General features: G+C 42.5%; 1 long non-coding RNA gene and 1 other non-coding gene across 2 annotated transcripts in view; both read left to right on the top strand.

Moving 5' to 3' along the window:
- The window catches only part of LOC126298802 (uncharacterized), a 232,208-nt gene that overhangs the window by 12,029 nt on the left and 194,949 nt on the right, over positions 1 to 25,230 (top strand). The window lies entirely within an intron of this gene.
- On the top strand, positions 14,668 to 14,742 carry Trnas-aga (transfer RNA serine (anticodon AGA)). Its single transcript has one exon. It is a non-coding gene; the product is annotated as a tRNA-Ser (tRNA).

A 25,230-nucleotide genomic window follows, 5' to 3' on the forward strand; every position in this document is an offset into this window, starting at 1 on the left:
TGCAGGTCACATGTGGGGTGTTGTAAGCGAAAAAAAAAAGTGTACCTCATCAGACAGCATGCTCCACATTTATATCTACATCTACTTACATACCACGCAAGCCGCTATACAGGGAATAGTAGAGAGCACTTTGTCAGTCCCTTTTCTGTTTAACTGGCAAAACGGAGAGAGCAAAATGGTTGCCTGTATGTCTGTCCAAAGTTCTGATTTTCTCTTCTCTTACCACTGCGGCGAGATGTACGTAGTAGGAAACAGAATACAAAGTTTGTTCAAAAAGTAACTGCAAATTCGTAATTACGCGTGTTTTATTGTTGCGGTCCACGCGATTATTTCGTTGTTATGTTGTTAAACATGTATGAAAAGTATCAGATATATCTGCTGTCGGATGACAAAAATGTTTCATGTGTTTTTGCAGTATCGGCGATTATTTATTTTGTATAAAATAAGAGAATCTGTTTTAAATTTTGCTATAAGAACGGAATGAAGTACAGCAAAATTTTATAAGTGTTAAGTATTGCTTTTGGTGATTCTGTTATGATTCAAACAAGAGTTTACGATTATTATAAGCGTTTCGAAGATAGTCATGAAGGCGTTGATTCTAACAAGCGCCTTTTGAACCCCAGCACATCATCACCCGATAAAATCGTGGAAAGAGTGAAATAAATTGTAATGAACGATTGCCGAATCACGATCAGAAATGTCTGTGATGATGTTGGGATATCAGCTGGCTCATGTCATGATTTCTTTCGTATTTTTCCGGTGTTAAATGTGTGACAGCAAAGTTTGTTCCAACATTTTTGAATTTCTAACAAAAAGAACTGCAAGTCACTCAGGACTCGCTAGATGAACTCAAGATCGATGCAGAATTACTGGAATCTGACATCGCAGGTGTTGAAATATATCTTTACAATTACGACCGAAACTAAGGCTCTGTTGTCCCAATGGAAGCATCTGGTTTGCCAAAACAGAAAACAAGCTCGACAGGTGCGGTCAAATGTGAAAACTTCCCTTCAATGTGTTCATCGATTTTAACATCATAGTGCACCGTGAGTTCCGGCCACAAAGTCTAACGAGAAATTAGGAATACTACTTACCAATTCAATGACGTTAACAAGAAGTACTCCGAAAAAAGGTCCGAATTTGTGGTGGAACAGTTCACGGTTTCTGCGCCACTATAATGCACTAGGAATGTCGGTTATCGCTGAAACAACCGGACTAAAGAGCCTAGAAATGGTCGGTCACAGCGGCCTGCAAATGGCGGGACAGTGAAGGTCACCCATCCACTGTGAGAGATATTGCTGAGATAATTATCTAAGACAGGGTCACCTTCCCCCTATTGAGCCAGGCCAATAACGTGAATTAAAAAAGGCAGAAAATCAAGTCTCTCTCCCCTTCCCCATTCTCTCTCTGTACTTCAACTGCGGGCTTATAGTCATTTGTACAGTTGCAAAAGTCGCACCAATGCCTAAGAAAGGAAATAGGAGCAATCCAGGGAATTATAGACCCAGATCACTTACGTCGATATGCAATAGAATTTTGGAACATATACTGTGCTCGAACGTTATGAATTACCTCGAAGAAAACGACTTTTTGACTAATAGTCAACACGGATTCAGTAAATATCGTTCTGTGAAACACAACTAACTCTTTATTCTCACGACGTAAAGAGTCCCATTGACAGGGGACATCAAATTGATTACATATTTTTAGATTTTCGCAAGATACTTCTAATTAAAATTGCGTACCTGTGGAGTATCGTCTCAGCTGGGTGCCTGTATTCGTGATTCCCTGTACGACAGGTCATAGTTCGTAATAAATGACGGAAAGTCATCGAATGAAACAGGAGTAATATCTGGTGATCCGTAAGGAAGTGTTATAGGCCGTCTGTTGTTCTTGATCTACACAAACGATTTAGGAGACGATTTGAGCAGTCCTCTTTGATTGTCTGCAGATGATGCTGTCGTTTACCATCATGTTAAATCATCAGACGACCAAAACGAATTGCAACAAGGTATCTATATGGTGCAAAAAGTGACAATTGATTCTAAATCATGAAAAGTGTGAAGCCATCCTCATGATCACTAAAATGAATCCACTAAATTTCAGTTACACGGTAAATCTCATAAATTTAAAAACTGTAAACTCAACTAAATACTTAGGGATTACAATCACGGTTCGCTGCGGCAGAACCTTCTCATGAAATTAGAATCACCAACTTTCTCCTGAGAGTGAGAGAACATTTTGTTGGCGTCCACCAACGTAGAAATGATCATCATCATAAAATGAGAGAAATCAGAAATATGGTGAAAGGATTTCCCGTGTGTTGTCCGAGAGTGAAACAGTAGAAAAGTAGCTTAAAGATGGCTCGACGACCCCTCTGCCAGGCACTTAATTGTGAACTGCAGAGTATGAGTACATCTACATCTACATCCATACTCCGCAAGCCACCTGACGGTGTGTGGCGGAGGGTACCTTGAGTACCTCTATCGGTTTTCCCTTGTATTCCAGTCTTGTATTGTTCGTGGAAAGAAAGATTGTCGGTGTAGATGTAGATCCTCAATTTTCTCAATAATAGTTGGTTAAAAAACATTGGAAATTGCTGCAAACACTCCAATGTATGACCACCTCCCATTGCTATTTACAATTTTGGGGTAATTTGTTATATTTTTTGACCAATTCCCTCCCACTTTTCAAGATGGTCACCCTAGGACATATTTAGGTACGAGAATTTAAATATTAAACAAGTTAGCAGACATCACACATTAAACAATTAGCACGCTGCAATGAGTATGCTCATGCTATTTGAAAAGTCTTTGAGGAACTTATCCTTCCAGTATTAGTGATTTAAAACATGACGTCACTATCAGGCTGCCTTAGACGAGTCTTATACTATAGGGTTATAGTAGACGGCGGAGAAAGCCAAGTACGTACACACACAACACATCGATAATTTACACTGTAAACAGTTACCCCCACGAGAATAAAATGGAGCGGGACTGATGTGCACAGTATAGAAAACATTTTTTTTAATGAGATGCGTATTCCCACGTGTAACCTTGCGGAAGACTCTAGACAGCCGGCGAAGGGTCCACTGCATCAGTACTGCCTCGCGTGTATTGTAACAGCGTCCAGCCAGAGAACTAATACTGCCACAATGGCTCGCTGCCACCAGACGCTGGCCGGTGCAGCTGGCAGGCTTCAACTGCACATCACGCACCTTGGCTGACAGTAACCGTCAGAATCTGGTAGGTGATGCTACTAGAATGCGAATGAGTCGGGCTATGACCGTGCGCCCACACCCTCGATACATAATGCTAGCGGAAGGAGAGTGTTTGAGAAGGAGGATGGGCTCTGTTACGCTCTCTGTGACACGTGCCAGCAATCGTAAGAAGCATCTCACGCACCTTTTATAGAGAAGAGCGAAAGATAGGAGGATGGCCGCTCATTGTCGATCTGGCAAGTGTGAAATTTTACGGCAAGGAAATAACAGTCCAGTCTCCTTCCACAGTGGCAGCTGCCTCGATAACAGCGGCAACCCGTCGCCTCACGACAATATATCCAATAATGTGCACTTATTAACGTTTAACAATCTCGACGTAGGCAACTTTCACCTATACCTTACTATGACTAACAACCGTGATGGAATCATTCAATTTACGTATATACACTACTGGAAACTGAAATAAGAACACCGTTAATTCATTGTCCCAGGAAGGGGAAACTTTATTGACACATTGCTGGGGTCAGATACATCACATGATCACACTGACAGAACCACAGGCACATAGACACAGGCAACAGAGCATGCACAATGTCGGCACTAGTACAGTGTATATCCACCTTTCGCAGCAATGCAGGCTGCTATTCTCCCATGGAGACGATCGTAGAGATGCTGGATGTAGTCCTGTGGAACGGCTTGCCATGCCATTTCCACCTGGCGCCTCAGTTGCACCAGCGTTCGTGCTGGACGTGCAGACCGCGTGAGACGACGCTTCATCCAGTCCCAAACATGCTCAATGGGGGACAGATCCGGAGATCTTGCTGGCCAGGGTAGTTGACTTACACCTTCTAGAGCACGTTGGGTGGCACGAGATACATGCGGACGTGCATTGTCCTGTTGGAACAGCAAGTTCTAGGAATGGTAGAACGATGGGTTCGATGACGGTTTGGATGTACCGTGCACTATTCAGTGTCCCCTCGACGATCACCAGAGGTGTACGGCCAGTGTAGGAGATCGCTCCCCACACCATGATGCCGGGTGTTGGCCCTGTGTGCCTCGGTCGTATGCAGTCCTGATTGTGGCGCTCACCTGCACGGCGCCAAACACGCATACGACCATCATTGGCACCAAGGCAGAAGCGACTCTCATAGCTGAAGACGACACGTTTCCATTCGTCCCTCCATTCACGCCTGTCGTGACACCACTGGAGGCGGGCTGCACGATGTTGGGGCGTTATCGGAAGACGGCCTAACGGTGTGCGGGACCGTAGCCCAGCTTCATGGAAACGGTTGCGAATGGTCTTCGCTGATATCCCAGGAGCAACAGTGTCCCTAATTTGCTGGGAAGCGGCGGTGCGGTCCTCTACAGCACTGCGTAGGATCCTACGGTCTTGGCGTGCATCCGTGCGTCGCTGCGGTCCGGTCACAGGTCGACGGGCACGTGCATCTTCCGCCGACCACTGGCGACCACATCGATGTACTGTGGAGACCTCACACCCCACGTGTTGAGCAATTCGGCGGTACGTCCACCCGGCCTCCCGCATGCCCACTATACGCCCTCGCTCAAAGTCCGTCAACTGCACATACGGTTCACGTCCACGCAGTCGCGGCATGCTACCAGTGTTAAAGACTGCGATGGAGCTCCGTATGCCACGGCAAACTGGCTGACACTGACGGCGGCGGTGCACAAATGCTGCGCAGCTAGCGCCATTCGATGGCCAACACCGCGGTTCCTGGTGTGTCCGCTGTGCCGTGCGTGTGATCATTGCTTGTACAGCCCTCTCGCAGTGTCCGGAGCAAGTATGGTGGATCTGACACACCGGTGTCAATGTGTTCTTTTTTTCCATTTCCAGGAGTGTACAAAGTTGACCCCGCGAACGCCGGAGGGGTGCTTAGGAGATGACCAACTGTAGCACAGACAGATGCACCCTTTACTAGTATTAAGTTATCGCTTAGAACACTTATTTTGTACGATTCATCGTATACAAGATATTTAGTTGTCAGGGTTAAAACAAACACCCAGTGTACTGTTATATGTGTATAGAATTAGAGCAGTAAGGGCTCTGACATACGGCTGAGACCATCAGCATCTAAAGCACTTCGAAAACATACGTAACGTGAGCTTCTCAGTAATGTCAATACGTGTTCTAATTTTAGGAGTCTTAACTAGAAGAGATATCATAATAATGTGGCCAGCATGACATTCTTAAAGACTACTCCAATTTAAAAAATAGTTATGAACATCTGGCTGCAATAGCAAGATCGATAGCAATTGTGAACGAAAAAGAAAAGGTAGAAATGATACACGATGTGGTTATGAGAACGTAGATTTAAAGCTATATACAGTATAGATGACAAGAGAGCATTCCTAAGTGTTAATAAACGATCTTGATAAAACATGGTAAGTGTGTACAGGGGACAAAATAGTGCGATACGTATTTTTTTTCTTTGTGAGCAATTTCACTTTTAGGGGGTAAAACAGCCCCCCCCCCCCCGAAAGAAGGTAATTTGGCGTTCTTGCTACAACATAAATTAAAGAAGCTTTTAAGCTACATACATCCCAGTGTAATAAATCTGGTTCCTGATATAACATTTTTGGAAAATAAGCTGTACACAGTGTGCTCCCTGACTATTTTCAACATCCCCATTTAAAATATTTAAACATTCATTACTACCCTAATCATTTGTTTCACTTATATTTGTCTTATGTTTCCAGTTGTTATTTTACGCTTCACATTCACGTTTCTTTCTTTTTTTGTTTCTTAATTTACCGTTTCACGTGCGTGTATTTTGTTAATTGCAAATAACAAATAACACATTATTATGATAGAAAATAATTACCATAATGATAATCTGTAAAGAAATACTTAAAAAGTAAGTGTTTTTACATCACTTACATAAAATGAACGAAATTTTTTCAGGTAATATGCACACCAGGGAAGACAATATAAAACAAAATTCAGCAAAATTTCAAACTGTGACGGGTGATCCTCTAAATATCCTGATTTGTGTCAGGCATATTTGCAATACATTGGTAAGCTTTGGCGAAGGGAAATGATTATGCAGTAGTGACTGGAGCTGGATTGCATTGTTTCTCAAGTTGAGACTGACATCATAATCATTCAACACAACTGCATCTGAAAGTCTTGTCACAAAGTTTTTACAACGTCGGAAGCCGTATACGTTCCACGGATGTACCTGTGCTATCTAGTCCTTTGCCACCAGCAGACGTTTCTTGACCTCGGATACGACGCTCAAAACGGTTTTTTGTCACACTGACCACCGTCCTTTTCATAGTTTCAAAAGAAACTGATGGTGAGTTTGGACCGAAAATTAGAGGATCTCTTCTTGAAATCCCAAATTATCTTGTGATAGCAACAAAATCTGGAAAACAGCATCTGACCCGGTCAAAAGATATTTGAAAGATGTTTTCTTTCCCGTGAGGCAAAAAATCAATATTGTTATCAGATTCTTGCGGTTGTCAGTGTGAAAGTGTCCGTTACAGCATGGTAAATAAAGGCAGGAAACTTGTTCATATGGTGATCCCAAAGGACTCGACGACACAGGTACAGACGTGGACGTATACAGCTCTCGATGTTGGATGAACTTTGTGAGAAGATTTTCAGTTCTAGTCCTGTTGAATGATTATGATGCCAATCTCCACTTGAGAAGCAATATAATCAAGTTGCCCTCATTAGTATAATTCGCGAAAGCTTGCGAATGTACTGACATATGCCTGATACAAGTCAGGATATTTAGAGGATCACCCATGACAATATGAAATCCTACTGAATTTTGTTTTATATTCTTTTCCCAGTCGCGTATATTATGCAAGGGAATTTCGTTCATTTTTTGTGCACGGTGTAAAAAGGTATGTTTTAAGAATTTAGTTACAGATTAACATTATTGTCATTTTTCGGTCATAATGATTTGTTACCTATTGTTTTCAATTAACAAAATACACGTATATAAACGATAAACTAAAAAAAACACAATCAATGAGAACATAAAATAACAATTTAAAACATAAAAATATAAGTAAAATAAATAATCAGTACAATAATGCATGTTTATATATTTTAATTAGGTTTGCAGAAAATACTCGGAAGCATATTGTTTACAGCTAATTTTCCTTAAATGATATTTCAGAAACTAGCTTCATTACGCAGTGATGTATTTGCCTTGAAATGTTTTTTTAAATTTCTGTTGTAACAATAGTTTTAATTTTTGATAATTAATTAAGAGTGGTGGGGTATTTAGCAAAATTTCACATTGTTATAGAAGTGATCATACAGCTTTCAAGAACATTAATAGCATATCAACTTTTATACGAAAAACATTTTTTATGTACCGCCGTATCGAATATACTCCCTGTAAACCTAGAATGCCAAGTTATCTTTCGGGGTGTGTTCTACCCCTCAAAAGTGAAATTGGGCATAAACAAAAATATACGTATTGCACTATTTTCCCCCATCCAAACACCCGCCAAGTTTCATCAGGATAGTTTACTGACGCTTGGGAACGTTCCCTTGTGAGTATCGTTTATAGTATTTGATTGCTTACGTATGTAAGTGCGATATAGGGTATTCCATGGAATTTGAGCAGCCTACCTTGACACAAAAATAGATTACTGCAGACATATCTTCGATTGACGGACCCTGATGCCAAGTGAGAAAGCAACTTTTTTTTCCAATTTTGCCTTGAGCGAGAGTTTCCAGCAGTGTGTATCTAACAGCGAATTGAAGAGGATGGGTGATTGCTATATGTAAATGTAACGTACTACATATAAACAGGCAAAGAGACACACAAATGTTCTATTAATATTACACTATTGGTGACAAGTCGCTGGATATTTTCTGCTGGAACTTTTCTGCTCGTGCTGCGCAGACACACAGAGCAGTCTCCTTCTCTCATAACCCCCCCCCCCCCCCACCCACACACACACCCCTCTAAATCAGCAGACTTCTAGTGATTTTTATATCACTAGTAGCAGTGTCAATACGTGATCCATGTATATCGCTTTTCTCTGGCATTTTGTTTTATGGAATCATCCTATTTTAGACTGCGTAAGATGGTAACTTCCAAATATTTTATGACAGTACTTACGACTCACATCTCACAAATATTGCGAGAATTATATGTATATCAGAGCCACATATATTTTGAATTGTAAAATATTTGGAAGTTACCAGCCGACGCAATCTAAAGTGGAATGATTCCATAAAATAAAATATAAGAATAATGCGATACACATGGATTACATTTTGACACTGCTACTACCGATACAATCACGAGAAGTCTGCTGATACAGGTGTGCGTCCGTGGGAGGATGGGAAGGGAAGATTTGACAGGAGGAAAGTGTCCTGTGTGCATGCGCAACACAAGTAGTTATATCCCAGTAGCATACATCCAGTAATTTCTCACCAATACTGTAACAGAATAGTAGTGTGTTTCTTTGTTTATTTGTATGTAGTACGTTACACTACCTTTGGTAATCATCCATCCTCTGCAGTTCGTCATTCAATACAAACCTACAAACCACTGGAAAATATATCTCAACGTAACAGTTCAATGATTTCAACACAAAATTGGCAAAAAAGAAAAGCTGCTTTCCCACTTGTTGTTAGAGTCAATCAGTCGAAGATTTATGTGAAATACAGCATTTTCCCGTTAAGGTAGGTTGCCCAAATTCTACCTAATATCCCATGTGGCATTAAATACGTAAGCAATCAAAGACTATAAACGACACTCAGCTATATATAGTTTCAAGTCTATAGTCTCATAACCACATCCCGAATACCCTTAAATCACATTCTAATTATATCACGCACTCCTTCTACTTTTATTTTTCGCACACAATTCCTATCCTTCCTCATTCTATCGCAAGTAATTGTTCATTATATTTTTTTATTTGAGTAGTCACATTAGAATGTATTTATAAGTTGGCCACGTGATTATGACACCTCTTTGGGTTAAAACTCCTAAGAGTAGAACACATATTGACACTAATGGCATCATGTTACGTGGCTGGCTGGTTTCCGATGTTTTTGATGTGTTTTAGATGCTGATTTCCTCAGCTATGTGTCGGTGTCCATACTGCGCTAACGCTACACATAACAGTATATTCGAAAACGTGTTGCAGTCGTCAGTAAGCGTACCACTACTTACAATGCTATGAGTGCATCAAGTTTTATTTTCTTTCCTACTAGTTAATTACCTTTGACCAATTCATCGAGAATTGTGACGAAAGGGTTTCACAATGGTGTGGCCTGTCCACGTGCGTAGGAAATAAAAAATGGATAAAAGTGACACAAGGAGTTACAGTATTATGGAACGGCCAGAAAAAGCTTACAAATCGTAGTTTATTACGTAAATTTATTGAGTCCGTTCGGTTGTTAATTATGGTCAGGAAGGCAACATGATACAATTGATTGTGTAATTGTTATTGACAATGACCCAGAACATTTTGTTTCGTACAGTCGACTAAACAAAATTGTCACTCTACCCGACAACTTTTCCAGCGGGAGTAGTATGTCCAGTTTGTTAAATAATAATAACGAGCCGTTATGGGAAGTATCCTCCAGTGGTAGCAGAGTGCTGTTGTTATCGAGGATGTTAGCACTGTGGGAACAAGTAGGACTGTTACGTCCTTGGCCGCTAGCTGTCTCATTTGCCAGAACGACAAAGAGCGACCATACTCCTCCTTTCTCTCGCTCTCGTCTATCAGGAGTGCGAGACGCGACTTACCATTGCTGGCACGTGCGACACAGATCACCCAAGAGGCCATTCCCCTTCTCACTCACTCTCATAATGTGTATCAGGCATGTGGGCACTCAGCCGCTGCCCGTCAAAGTCGCACTAGAGCAGACTTACGTACACAAATGGCCGTTAAAATTGCTACACCTCGAAGATGACGTGCTACAGAAGCGAAATTTAACCGACAGGAAGAAGATGCTGTGATATGCAAGTGATTAGCTTTTCAGAGCACTCACACAAGTTTGGTGCCGCTGGCGACACCTACAACGTGCTAACATGAGGAAAGTTTCCAACCGATTTCTCATACACAAACGGCAGTTGACCGGCGTTGCCTGGTGAAACGTTGTTGTGATGCCTCGTGTAAGGAGGAGACATGCGTACCATCACGTTTCCGACTTTGATAAAGGTCGGATTGTAGCCTATCGCGATTGAGGTTTATCGTATCGCAACATTGCTGCTCGCGTTGGTTGAGATCCAATGACTGTTAGCAGAATATGGAATTGGTGGGTTCAGGAGGGAAATACGGAACACCGTGCAGGATCCCAACGGCCTCGTATCACTAGCAGTGGAGATGACAGGCATCTTATCCGCATGGCTGTAACGGATCATGCAGCCACGTCTCGATCCCTAAATCAACAGATAGGGACGTTTACAAGACGACAACCATCTGCACCAACAGTTCGACGACGTTTGCAGCAGCATAGACTATAAGCTCGGAGACCATGGCTGCGGTTACCCTTGACGCTCCATCACCTGCGATGGTGTACTCAACGACGAACCTGGGTGCACGAATGGCAAAACGTCATTTTTTCGGATTATTCCAGGTTCTGTTTACATCATCATGGTGGTCGCATCCGTGTTTGGCGACATCGCGGTGAACGCACGTTGGAATCGTGTATTCGTCATCGCCATACTGGCGTATCACCCGGCGTGATGATATGGGCTGCCATTGATTACACATCTCGGTCACCTCTTGTTCGCACTGACGGCACTTTGAACTGAGAAACCCTACATTTCAGCAGGATAATGCACGACCGCATGTTGCAGGCCCTGTACGGGCCTTCCTGGATACAGAAAATGTTCGATTGCTGTCCTGGCCCGCACATTCTCCAGATCTCTCACCAATTGAAAACGTCTGGTCAGTGGTGGGCCAGAAACTGGCTCTTCATAATACGCCAGTCACTACTCTTGATTTGTCCGCAGCTCGTGGTCGTGCGGTAGCGTTCTCGCTTCCCGCGCCCGCGTTCCCGGATTCGATTCCCGGCGGGGTCAGGGATTTTCTCTGCCTTGTGATAACCGAGTGTTGTGTGATGTCATTAGGTTAGTTAGGTTTAAGTAGTTCTAAGTTCTATGGGACTGATGACCATAGATGTTAAGTCCTATAGTGCTCAGAGCCATTTGAACCATTCTGAACCACTACTCTTGATGAACTGTGGTATCGCGTTGAAGCTGCATGGGCAGCTGTACCTGTACACGCCGTCCAAGCTCTGTTTGACTGAAAGCACAGGCGTATCAAGGCCGTTATTAAGGCGAGAGGTGGTTGTTCTGGGTACTGATTTCTCAGGATCTATGCACCCAAATAGCGTGAAAATGTAATAACATGTCTGTTCTAGTATAATATATTTGTCCAATGAATGCCCGTTTATCATCTCCATTTCTTCTTGGTGTAGCAACTTTAATGGCCAGTAGTGTATCAATGAGTTGGCGGTTCTGAAGATTTCCGGCGGCTAAGGTGCGTGTCGGTTGCCACTTCTGACGTAGGCGGCGGCCGGCGACTGGCGTCTAGGCGGGCGCTGTTAAAATACACGCAAGGCAGTGGCGTTGCAGTGAACCCTTCGCCGGCAATCTGGAGGCTCGTGCAGTGTCACGGAGATGATTACGTGCGAGAGTAGACTACTCCTCACATTTTTTGGTTTGTTTTAAGTAAAGTGTATGCTCATCCTATTCCCATCCTATGGCGGTTGGGACAGTTGCTTACAGTGTAAATTTATCGATGTATTGTTTGGGGAAATGTTACTACTTGAGTTTTCGACTGTTATTTTCAAATCTGCTACGATCCTATATTGTCAGCTCCTCTAAGGTGGTCTAATAGTGACGACATTGTTTTTAACCCAGTAGTAATGCAGGCGTAAGACACCTTGTGGACTTTGTGCGTTACAAGAACGTATTTGTTACACTGTGCTAATTGTTTAATGTGGGATATCATTGCATTTGTTTAACACAAACTACTCCTGTTTACTTGTGTCTTAGGATGACAGTCTTGAAACGCTGAAGAAAATTGTTCAAAAAAATGGCTTCAAAAGGCTCTGAGCACTATGCGACTTAACTTCTGAGGTCATCAGTCGCCTAAGCTTAGAACTAATTAAACCTAACTAACCTAAGGACATCACACACATCCATGCCCGAGGCAGGATTCGAACCTGCCACCGTAGCGGTCACGCGGTTCTAGACTGTAGCACCTAGAGCCGCACGGCCACCGCGGCCGGCCGTTCAAAAAATATAACAAAGTAAACAAAAGTGTAAACAGATATGGGACGTGGCTATACATAGGAGTGTTAACTGAAAATGCCACTATTTTACTCAAATTATTATCGTAGGGAGAGTAATAAGTTAATATTAGTTACATTCCACTATGCAGTTTCTTTTTAATATGCCTGGGAGGGGGGGCGGTGGGTGGTCTTTTTGATGAGCCTTCCACTACGGTGCACAGAGCGTGACTAAGGTCACGCTATTGGTCTACTGAGGGAGAATGGAGAGGAGGAGGGAAACTTGATTTCTCTCCTTTTTTAATTCGTCCTACTGGCCTAGCTCAATGGCGGATTGTGACCTAGTCTTAGGTCATTATGTGACACGTATCAGGATACATAGCAACTTTGTACGTACCACACACAGTTTCCCGAGAGACGTAGGCACTGACATTGAGATAAGACCGGTATCTGCTCTAATTCTCTCTTTGATCCACTACTTATGTAATATGTCTACCGTCTTCCACAACGTTTCGCTGTTGTCAAGGAGGATGCACGATTTCGAGCAGTTTCAGACGTATTTGCATCTAGCCATCATCGAGTACCAGGCGAACCGAAACTCGACAACCTTTTTCCATGTTTTCAGCGTTCATTTGTAGTATTTCAGGCCCATTCCCTGTAATATGACATGAGCAGAGGTTCAAGCTTGGAGCAGGAGCTCCTGCACCCTGAAACGAGGAGGTGCTTTTCAACCGTATGGCTAATCTTCACTTTGGGAGAGTGAGCTGCTGCTCTGAAGCCCTTCTATGTGCTTTTCCAACACGCCGTAGTCGACAGCGACTCCTGCCATCATTCGTTGACGCGCACGGAAATTGACTGTGGCTGCGGTTTCCTGTGAATAGAGGTTATCTCAGCGCACCCTTGATGCAACATAATGTGAAAAATCCAACGCCTGTACTACGTCTGTCATGGACTGTCCCACAATCTAGCGGTGGTAAAGTCACTAGCAACACACATCTCCTCGATTGTCACTCTGACAACCAATACTACAGTTGAGCCGGTGAAAGAAGATCTCTGACAACTCCGTTGAGCTTGCCGCGGATGTTTCGCGCGTCTTGCTCAACCGATCACGTAACCTGGTAGTGTACATGTTTATATCGCAACATTTCATTGTTGTCACAGCTCAATAACGACCTCTGTTTTGTTTATAGTCGTCTGCGCTTCGCTTTTGAAAGGTAGCAAAAGCGCTGCTAGCTGTCAGGGATCTTCTCCCGCCGACTATTCGGCAAGTGTGATGACGTGGCAGTCAGCTAGAATACCTATTACATTCACTGTGGGGACACAGCGCTCTCTCTACATCACTGGAACTATATTTAATGCAGCTGCTCATGAGTTTATATTCCATATGTTTCCAAAACAATGGTTCAAATGGCTCTGAGCACTGTGGGACTTAACATCTGAGGTCATCAATTGCCTAGAACTTAGAACTACTTAAACCTGACTAACCTAAGGACATCACTCACATCCATGCCCGAGGCAGGATTCGAACCTGCGACCGTAGATCCCTTATCATTTTGCTACAATATAGTAGATTAGCAACTGGAAGCAGTTTATTCCATAAATTGTCTGGGAGTACGCAATAGGAGTGATTTAAAATGGAATGATCATATTAAGTTGATCGTCGGTAAAGCAGATGCCAGACTGAGATTCATTGGAAGAATCATAAGGAAATGCAATCCGAAAACAAAGGAAGTAGGTTACAGTACGCTTGTTCGCCCACTGCTTGAATACTGCACACCAGTGTGGGATCCGTAGCAGATAGGGTTGCTATAAGAGATACAGAAGATCCAACGGAGAGCAGCGCGCTTCGTTAAAGGATCATTTAGTAATCGCGAAAGCGTTACGGAGATGACAGATAAACTCCAGTGGAAGACTCTGCAGGAGAGACGCTCAGTAGCTCGGTACGGGCTTTTGTTGAAGTTTCGAGAACATACCTTCACCGAGGAGTCAAGCAGTATATTGCTCCCTCCTACGTATATCTCGTGAAGAGACCATGAGAATAAAATCTGGAAACATCCCCCAGGCTGTGGCTAAGCCATGTCTTCGCTATATCCTTTCTTTCAGGAGTGCTAGTTCTGCAAGGTTCGCAGAAGAGCTTCTGTAAAGTTTGGAAGGTAGGAGACGAGATACTGGCAGAAGTAAAGCTGTGAGTACCGGGCGTGAGTCGTGCTTCGGTAGCTCAGTTGGTAGAGCACTTGCCCGAGAAAGGCAAAGGTCCCGAGTTCGAGTCTCGGTCGGGCACACAGTTTTAATCTGGCAGGAAGTTTCAAAATCAGAGAGATTAGAAAAAAAATGGTTCAAATGGCTCTGAGCAGTATGGAACTTAACTACTCTGGTCATCAGTCCCCTAGAACTTAGAACTACTTAAACCTAACTAACCTAAGGACATCAGACACATCCATGCCCGAGGCAGGATTCGAAACTGCGACCGTAGCAGGCGCGCGTTTCCGGACTGCGCGCATAGAACCGCTAGACCACCGCGGCCGGCGAGAGATTAGAGCCCACACAGAGGCATACCGACAATCCTTCTTTCCACGAACAATACGAGACTGGAATAAAAGGGAGAACCTATACAGATACTTAAAGTAGCCTCCGCCACACACCGTCAGGTGGCTTGCGGAGTATGGATGTAGATGTAGATGGAGCAGTCGCGCGGTTCCGGACTGAAGCGTTTTGAACCGTTCGGCCACCGCGGCCGGCATATGTTTCCGAAACCTTTTGTTCTATACCGCAGACGAACAAATCAGTAGTGTGCACACGTTTAGGCGAAGTGGCTTCTCTCCTGCTGACAAATGTAAGTATTATGCCTGGAAGCTTGTTTCTCACACCCCCCCCCCCCCTTCCCAACAGCTATTCAGAAGTATTCCCGTGCCTTCGGGGGGCCCGCGTGTTATGGATATGGCAATGTAGAGGGTGGCCAGATGCCCTGTCGTCCTCCCCTCCATCGGGAAAGTGTTGGTGAACCCCATCTATCTCCGTTTAGTGTTATTCAATGTGATAGTGTGAGAACGCTCTCGAATAGTGGAACCAGCCCGGTATTTACTTAGTCTGATTTGGGAAACCGACTAAAACCCACATCCCAGCAGGCCGCCACACAGATCCGACTGTTAATCCACTGGATGTATTCCATCCCGAGCAGACGCGCCTTCTCAAGCCCGGAAAAGTCGTGTTAAAGTGCGGCTATGCAGGCAGGTTAAACGGTGTTTCAGAATTAATATTCGCTTACTGTCGTTGGCGATGTTGTGTATCACTTAAAGGCCTACTGTTAAAGTTCTGAGGGCGTATATTCTAAATCAAATAAAGAGCCGCAATACTGAGATAGATCGCTTCTACGTACAAAGTGATTATACTTAAACTTTTGGTACTTAAGCCAGTATGGGTACCAAAGTTTATATGAATGATGTCCAGACCGTGCACTGCAGGATTTGCGTAATTAACTGCGTTAGTGTGACGTTACGCGCCGGTCTGATACAGCGACGTAGGGTTGAAATACAGACATCAGTGTGCATTACAGTCGCAGACTGTCAACATGGCTCTGGACAAAGTGAGCAGGGCTTTACTCATAAAGCTATTTTACCAAAACAATAACAACAGTGCTGCTGCCCTTCGGGAGCATCAACGCATGTAAGGATAGGAGAGGTCCTCTTTCCGCACAGGAGTTCAAAAACATAACTCGGAAGTTACGATTAACTGACAGTTGGTAATTGCTTCTAGGAAAGGCAGGCGGCTAATAGCGTCACTAATTGTTGAAGAAGTTTTTGGAGCTTTTGGTAAGAATACTGGACGCAATGTGCGATCATCAAGCAGTGCACGATCTGTGTCACGACAGCTGAACAATCCACTGTCCACCGTTCTGGTGGTATCTCTAGTGCGATTCCAGGTTGTCGTGGATGCAGAGGTAGTCACATTGAGCAACTTTTGTAACCTGGAACGTAAACGTGGTACGAAATTAAAAAAAAATTACAGTCTTATGTGTAAATTAGAATCTGTTTGCTTCATTCGTTTGTTCGTTATTTCTAGCCTCACGGCATTAGCCGAGCGGTCTAAGACTGTGCGGTTGACCCCGGCAGAGGTTCGAGTCCTCCCTCGGGCATGTGTGTGTGTGTGTGTTTGTCCTTAGGATAATTTAGGTTAAGTAGTATGTAAGCTTAGGGACTGATGACCTTAGCCGTTAAGATTTCACACACATTTGAACATTTTTTTTCCTTATTTCTCTTCCGCATGTACATAGAAATGTCTCCACAAAGTTTCATTATTCTACGATCACTCATTCTATATGAGGTCCTTCTCAAGTAGTGAACGTTTAATTATAACGTTTTATATTATAAAATATACGACTTCTGTAGGAATTGGAAGTACATTTTGGCAAACCGATACTTTGAGTGAGACCTTGAGGTATGTTTGATTGATATAGTTGATAGTGCACTGCCCAGTAGTCGCAGGTCTAGACTTATAACACGTCATACGTAATAACTTACAAAACATTTGAATTTACGGGGATGCGTTATATCGCACATCGTTCGAGAAAGGAACAGGTAGGAGGTAAAACGACATTGCTGTACACGCACACTCTAACGCACACCTTACCATGAATTTGAATTGTATTAATATAAGTATAAATGTTCATCATAAAATAATGTATACAGAAACAGTAGCATCATAGCCGAATATGCTGCGTCAGTTTTATACCTTCTGTGACTCTGCTATCGCAGAAGTACAGTGGTGAGAGTAATGGAACCGGATTCGAAGCCGGCTGTGGTGGCCGAGCGGTTCTAGTCGCTACAGTCTGGAACCGCGCGACCGCTACGGTCGCAGGTTCGAATCCTACCTCGGGCATGGATGTGTGTGATGTCCTTAGGTTAGTTAGGTTTAAGTAGTTCTAAGTTCTAGGGGACTGATGACCTCAGAAGTTAAGTCCCATAGTGCTCAGAGCCATTTTTTTAATGTAAAATATGTAGCGTTCTTTTTCTTTTACCCTTTCCAATGAAAACACCGTTTTTTAGTCAAATATACATCTTTATTTTTAATAGGAATCCTAATACAATTGTTTTTTGCCGACAAAACCAAAATTGCTGTTTCAAAAAATTTAAATGAAGATTTCACATAGTGGTCACAATGTAACATTTGCCAGGAACAATTACATGACAGTAGTTAAAATTTCAATAATGAATTAATCCAATGGCGAATATTTACTGTACAGTCTTTTTATAAATACTCGTTCTATAATGTGTCGATCTATAAGTTGACTCCTTTCGTCAGAAACAGTATCATTCAAAGACGATAACAACCTTTCAGAAGTGACACAACGCCGTACCAAACTCGTCTTTAAAAATTAAATTTATGTGAATCCAAAAATTTTAGTACCACTACTATGGCAAATTAATGCATCGGTTTTACACCCAGTTTTTAGCAAAAAATAAAAATACCTGTTATGACTGAGACCAAACAAATACCGAAAAATACCGGTTATTCATAACTGAAATACCGGTGTCGTTTTGAAGCGGTCGGTTGTTCCATCTCACTATAGCACACTTGTTCACATTTCGCTGCTTGTTCGTGTCCTTTTTGGTAAAAGCAATACTATAATGATTCCCCAGCCTCCATATTCTTCAGACATAGTCAGAAGTGACTTTTCTCTGTTCCTAAAAATATATAAAACCTTGACAGGTGGTCGTTTTATAAGCACAGATGATTTTAAAAACCGATCTCAAACATCGAATTCCAGAAGTTCTTCGGGAATTAAAAAAGCGGGGTCATAAGTGTATAATTCCTAATGGGGACTATTTTGGAAGTGTTAACATTGTTGTAGACGAATAAATAAAATTATTTCCAAAATACAAAAATTTCTCTCTATTTTTTAACACACCTCGTAGTTCTTAAGTCTGTCACAGACTGTGTTTCAGTGAACATTGTTCTATGGCATTTTACGATTCCTCAATGAGAGAATATCGCACACATGTCAGTGTCTTCAGTTCATCACACGTAAGTAGTGGGTCAAAGAGAGCGGGAAGAGATAACGATTTTAACTCACTGTTACGGCCCACGCCTGTTAAGCACGATGTAACCTGATACATGTCACGAATCAAGATAAGACATCCTCCCACCTCCGCCGCTCTCGTTCGATAATGGAACAGGTAGGAGGTAAAACGACACTGCTGTACAAGCACACTCTAACGCACACCTTACCATGAATTTGAATTGCATTAATGTAAGTATAAATGTTCATCATAAAATAATGTATACAGAAACAGTAGCATCATAGCCGAATATGCAGCGTGAGTTTTATACCTTCTGTGACTCTGCTATCGCAGAAGTACAGTGGTGAGAGTAATGGAGATTAGGAGGAACCGGATTCCAAGCCGGCCGGGGTGGCCGAGAGGTTCTAGTCGCTACAGTCTGGAACCGCGCGACCGCTACGGTCGCAGGTTCGAATCCTGCCTCGGGCATGGATGTATGTGATGTCCTTAGGTTAGTTAGGTTTAAGTAATTCTAAGTTCAAGGGGACTGATGATCACAGATGTTAAGACCCATAGTACGCAGAGCCATTTGAACCATTTTTTTTTTGTACTTCCTGATATCTGTTTTCCTCAATAGCTCTTTACCAATTCGGGAGTATGCCTGCATAGTTTCTTGAAGCAGGCCACACCCTTGCCAAACACATGGTTCCAGTAACGACTATAGAAGCATGTCACAAGATATTCGCTGGAGTGACTGATTATGGCTCAACTTCGAGAGCTGCCGCAAAAATGGAAATATGATTCGAGTACCTGACGAGCATAAAGTTTTAAGTTGTAACCATGCTGAACTCAAAGCATGCTGTGCTAAGTAGGTGGAATCATTTGATAGGCGTCCATTCATAAATTCTTTCATCATGTTCCCTAATTAATATCAAGGAATGTAACCTTCAAGGATGTGAAACGGATTGAAACTTCCCCTTAAAAAAATTAAGAATGACTGTGATGGTAAACTTCTACGTTATTTGATTATCAAACAGCTGAGCAAAATTGAACGTACTCAGACAGTTCTCTCTTGATTTATTCTGATCGTCACTAAGCTGACACACAATATTTTTTAGCAAAACGCAATCTAACTTTCAATAATCCCTACAAAAGAATGACCCTGACTAATAAAATAACCTATACTTTTCATGAATCACGTACCTCACAAAAATCTTCGTTACTCGAACTACTGCAATACAGCGAGCACCAATACTGCCAGCTAAATAAAAGATTCTAACTACTGAAGGATATATCAGTTCATGACATCCCATCTCACAAATTTCCTTTTTCTGACGGACACACGTCCAGATCGTCCTCTCTCAAAACTCTGAACTCTCTCTCTCCATATCCACCACTACTGGCAGCTCACCTCCAACACTACGCTCTGTTCACATCCAACTGCCCAACACTACACAAGCGAATATTCCAACAATGAATCCAACCAGCCATAGACTGCACACAGCGCAGTCTGCGATTTTCGTACAAACCACTACGTGGCGTTACCAACATAAAAACCTAAACAGCCTACTTACAGGGTCATTGGTATACATTACCAAAATACAAGCAACTTCTACAAACTTAACCTGTACAATGTATTACCAATAAATTTTCAATTACTCTCCAAAATAAATATTTACTCCGTAGCAAAGTGTGCACTGATTTGAAATTTATTGCCACATTAAAAATGTGTGTCGGACCAAGACTCGAACTCCGAAACCTTAGCGATTCTGGGACAGACGCTCTACCGGTTGGGTGCATCGGCATGACTCACGACCCACTTTCACAACTTTACTTCCGCCAGTACCTCTCTGCTACCCTTCAAACTTCACAAAACTTCTCCGGCATCCATTGCGGCACTAGAATTCCTGGAAGAGTGGAATGGCCTATTTCAAGAACCCATTTTCACGCTTCAGAGGAAGGAGACAGATACTGGTCGGAATAAAGGTGTGAGCGCGGGCCGTGAGGCGTGCTTGCTAGCCAGAGCATTATGAAGAAGTGATCGCAAAAAGTATTACCTGAAAACAAAAAATATGAGCCTGTAAGACATTGAATTTTAAATAGTGTTTTTTCAATGGTAAAATGGATCCACAAAGTTGCAAAAAACCTTTTTTTCAATAATTAAAAAGTCCAGTGTGGTGACAAAAGTCGTGGGATACCTCCTAATACCGTGTCCGTCCTCCTTTTTCCCGGCGTAGTCTAGCACCTTGACGTGGCATGGAGCCAACAATTCTTTGGAAGTCCCCTGTAGAATTACTGAACCAAGCTGCCTGCAATAGCAGCACATAATTGACAAAGTTTTGGCGGTGCAAGATTTTGTGCACTAACTGACCTCTCCATTACGTCCCACAAATGTTCTATGGGATTCTTGTCGGGGTGATATCGGTGTCCAAATCATTCGGTCCAAATATTCAGCATGTTATTCAAACCAATCGCGAACAGTGGTGGCCCGTGACATGGCACATCGTCATTCATAAAAATTCCACCGCTCTTTGGGTGCAAATGGTCTCCAAGTAACCGAACATAACCATTTCCAGTCAATGATCGGTTCAGCTGGACCAGAGGACGCAGTCCATTCCGTGCAAACACATCCCATACCATTATCGAGCCATCACCAACTTGCACAGTGCCTTGTTGACAACTTGGGTCGGTGGCTTCGTGGGATTTGCGCCACACTCGAACACTGCCATCAGCTCTTACCAACTACAATTGGAGCCCATCTGGCCAGGCCACGGTTTTACAGTCGTATAGGGTCCAACCGATAGTATCACGAGACCAGGAAAGGCGCTCCTGCGATGTCATGCTGTTAGCCAAGGGAATTGCATCCGTCTTCTGCTGCCACACTATACTAACTCTACGAAAACGCTATGCTCTCGGTCGTTAAGTGAAGGCCGTCGGCCGTCCGCAGTGAGAGGTGACGCCTGAAATATGGTATTCTAGACGCACTCTTGACACTGTGGATCTCGAGGTATCGAATTCCTTAACGATTTCCGTAGCGGAATGCCCCATGCGGCTGCCTCCCTCTTCCATTCGCGTTCAAGATCTATTAATTCCCGTCTTGCGGTCATAATCACGTCGGAAACATTTTGACATGCATCACCTGAGTACAAATGACAGGTCCTCCAATGCACTGCTCTTTTATACCTTGTTTACGCGATAACACCGCCGTCTATATATGTCCATATCGTTATCCCGTAACTTTTGTCAGAGTACAGTTCTGATCGAAAAATTTTAAATGAGAATGTAGGGCTTAAAGACATATATCGATTGCTTTTTGTTGGTTTTTTATAAGTATCGATTGTTTTATTTGGTTACGAGATCTATCGAAAGAACCGCTAGAAATTGGATTCTCTACAACTCTTTAATATTCGCATTCGCATATTTGCTATTTACTGTTTGTATAGCAGGCGGTATGTCAGAAAAGTAGTTGTTACAAAAACTAAGAAATTTTAATGATTTTTCGAGATGTATCGAGATTTGAATAAAAGGCGATCTCGATAACTGGGTAGATCTTCTCAGGGGATGGCCGTACAATAACGGTTTTTGTCTTATTTTCTTCCCCATGAGTTGTGTTAGGAAGTTACTGAATAATTTTTACGTTTTTACTAATTAAGGATCAAAAAACAACTTTGAAAGACTTGCACTTATATCGAGCGCGTTTGTTTCTGACTACATACCTAAATTTTTATTTGATGAAAATAGCTTTTAAAGAAAGTAGTCGCTGACATTTCTTTAACAAATTAAAAAAAATTCTAGGACGTTCTGGAGCCGAGATAACTTTAAACAAATCTTGTGAACGCAGTTAATATTTTACAACGATGCGCTTAATGGAAGTTGATACTGAATACTTATATTGTCAAGAAAAAATACTAGGGTATGTTTCACTGATTTTTAGTAGCAGTAACTGAGCAACAAAGCGACGCGTGCAAGCAAGGAGTGCATCAGCAGGAGCTGGGTGCGGAGTGTGGGTAAAGGGCGCTTGCTCGCTTCGGAAACTGATACTAGGCGTGCCGCGCTTGCTTAATCCCAAAATTCCTTTTCTACTTAGTCTGTGTTATCTTGACGAGCTAAACACTAATGTTATAGTCGTTTTCGCCTTCGAAGCAAAATAGCCCTGGAAATATTTAATTTTTATGTGTTTTTCATTTCAGAGCATCGCGCCACGTTCCGACACTCGGCCGCCCTCTCTATCTGCCAGAGTCGGCGCTTGCAAGCTCACTTGATTACTCTATTACTAATTCTCAAAATCAGTTACATACATACTAGTATTTTCTCTTAAAGATACTAATCTTAAGAAATACTAACGTCCATCAAGCTCATCGCCGAAAAATGTTAATAGCGTCCACCGTATTTTTTTTTATAGAAAAGTTATGTTGGCTCGAGAAAGTCGAACATCTTTTTTTTTTTTAATTTGTGAGAAAATTTCAGAGCTTCTTTCTTTACAACTTATTTGCATAAAATAAAAATTTTGATAGTTAGCTAAACAAATACTCCTAACTAAAGTACAAGTTTTCCGATGTCGTTTTTTGTTCCTTTCAGTTCATAAAATCGTAAAACTATTTAACAACATGGTGGCACAACTCTTTGTGAAGAAAATAAAAGACTAAAACGGTTACTATACGGCCATCCGCTGAGAAGGTCTACCCAATAACAGGGAGCTCCTTTAAAATTGTCGATATGTCACGGAAAATAATTAACATATTTTAATTTTTCAAACAATTACTTTTTACTTAACATGGGCTGTACTTACAGTAAATAGCAAGTATGCGAAAGCGAATATTAACGAGTTAAAGAGAACCGAATTTCGAACGGCTCCTTCGATAGTTCTCGAAACGAAATAAATCCGCCGATACTTGTAAAAAGACCAGAAAAAGCAGTCTATATGCCTTCTTAAGCTCTACAAGTTTCTCATTTAACATTTTTTTTTATCTTAACTATAGTTTTTTACTTAAGTAAGAAAACCGTTTTTTCCAACTCTGAGTATTTTTTGGCCATGTTCGGCAGTTTGGATCGAGTTTCATAAAAAGGTACATTATTTAAAATTCAGTATCCTATACGCTCATTTTTTGTTTTGTTTTCAGGTAACAATTTCTGCAATCACTTCTCCATAATGCTTGGACTAACAGGCACACCTCACCACCCGCGCATACACCTTTACTCCGGACAGTATCTCCTTCCTCTGCAGCGTGAAACTTAATTCTTGAAACAATCCTCTAGGCTATGGCTAAGCTATTCCTTTCTTTCAGTAGTGCTAATGCCGCAATGGACGCAGGAGAACTTCTGTGAAGTTTGGGGTGTAGGAGAGAGGTATTGGCGGAAGTAAGGTTGTGAAGGTAGGTCGTGAGTCATGCCGGTGTACTCAATCGGTAGGGCATCTGCACCAGAAAGGCGCCGGCCGGTGTGGCCGATCGGTTCTAGGCGCTACAGTCTGGAAACGCACGACCGCTACTGTCGTAGGTTCGAATCCTGCCTCGGGCATGGGTGTGTGTGATGTTCTTAGGTTAGTTAGGTTTAAGTAGTACTGAGTTCTAGGTGACTGATGACCTCAGCAGTTAAGTCCCATAGTGCTCAAAGCCATTTTTGAACCAGAAAGGCAAATGTTTCGCGGTTAGAGTCTTGGTCCGGCATACAGTCTTAATCTGGCAAGAAATTTCAAATCAGTGTATGCTCCACTGCGGAGTAAAAATTTATTCTGGAGAGTTATGTTAGGCTTACATCCCGAAATGTTATTTACCTCTGGCAAATATTTTTAGCGAAAGTCCGTAAAATGATTTAAATTTCAATGCTCTACGTACGTTAAGGAATTATACGAGAGCTGTTATGAATGTAAGGTTCGATCGGTCGCTAAATGAAAACCACAGTGAAAATCAAAAATTTTTTATTCGCAACAGTTAGCCACACCTTCCAGCTACCTCTCTAAATAGCCGTCACTCCTACTTAGACATCTGTCGTGGCGTTGTAAAAACTTTCCATACCGTCGTCGCAGAAAGCAGCGCTTTCCGCCAATTCTATACACTTCTGTGCCTTTCGTTGTTTGTGCCAAAACGTTGTCTTCGTAGCCACACATGAATGAGAAGAGATGAACAACGGAGGGAACCAATTAAGGGCTGTATTTGGGGTGATCAAACACTTCCCATAGAAAACGCTGCAGAAGCGTCTTCATTGCCCCTGCAGAATGCGGCTGAAAATTGTCTTGAAGAAAGAAACGTATGACATTTATGTTATGTTGGCTGTATAGCTTCAGACGAAATCTTTCACCAGAGCCACATACTTGGTGGGAGACACTGTTGTTTTAGGCATTTCTACGTGATCACTTTGCTCTCTGAACTATAAACAGCGACACAAAGCGATCGACAGGCGCGCTAAAGACACTGCCCAACACATCTGTGCAAAGTTCCATCGGATTTTCACAGTGGTTTCCATTTCGCACCTAATAGGACCTTACTTTCCGAATACGCCTCGTAAATCAAAGTATCTCCGTGGTTCATAGACGTTTTAACCGATATTCTTCAACTGAATATAGATAACAGTTCTGGTAGGCTTCACTGCTTCCTGGACCACAAGTGCTTATGTGTTTCCGTATAGCCTGGCGCAGTGGCCATGCGGTTCTAGGCGCTTCAGTCCGGAACCGCGCTGCTGCTACGGTCGCAGGTTCAAATCCTGCCTCGGGCATGGATGTGTGTGATGTCCTTAGATCATTTATGTTTAAGTAGTTCTGAGTTCTAGGAGACTGA

The sequence above is a fragment of the Schistocerca gregaria genome, chromosome X (genome assembly GCF_023897955.1).
Source record: "Schistocerca gregaria isolate iqSchGreg1 chromosome X, iqSchGreg1.2, whole genome shotgun sequence".
NCBI lineage: Eukaryota > Metazoa > Arthropoda > Insecta > Orthoptera > Acrididae > Schistocerca > Schistocerca gregaria.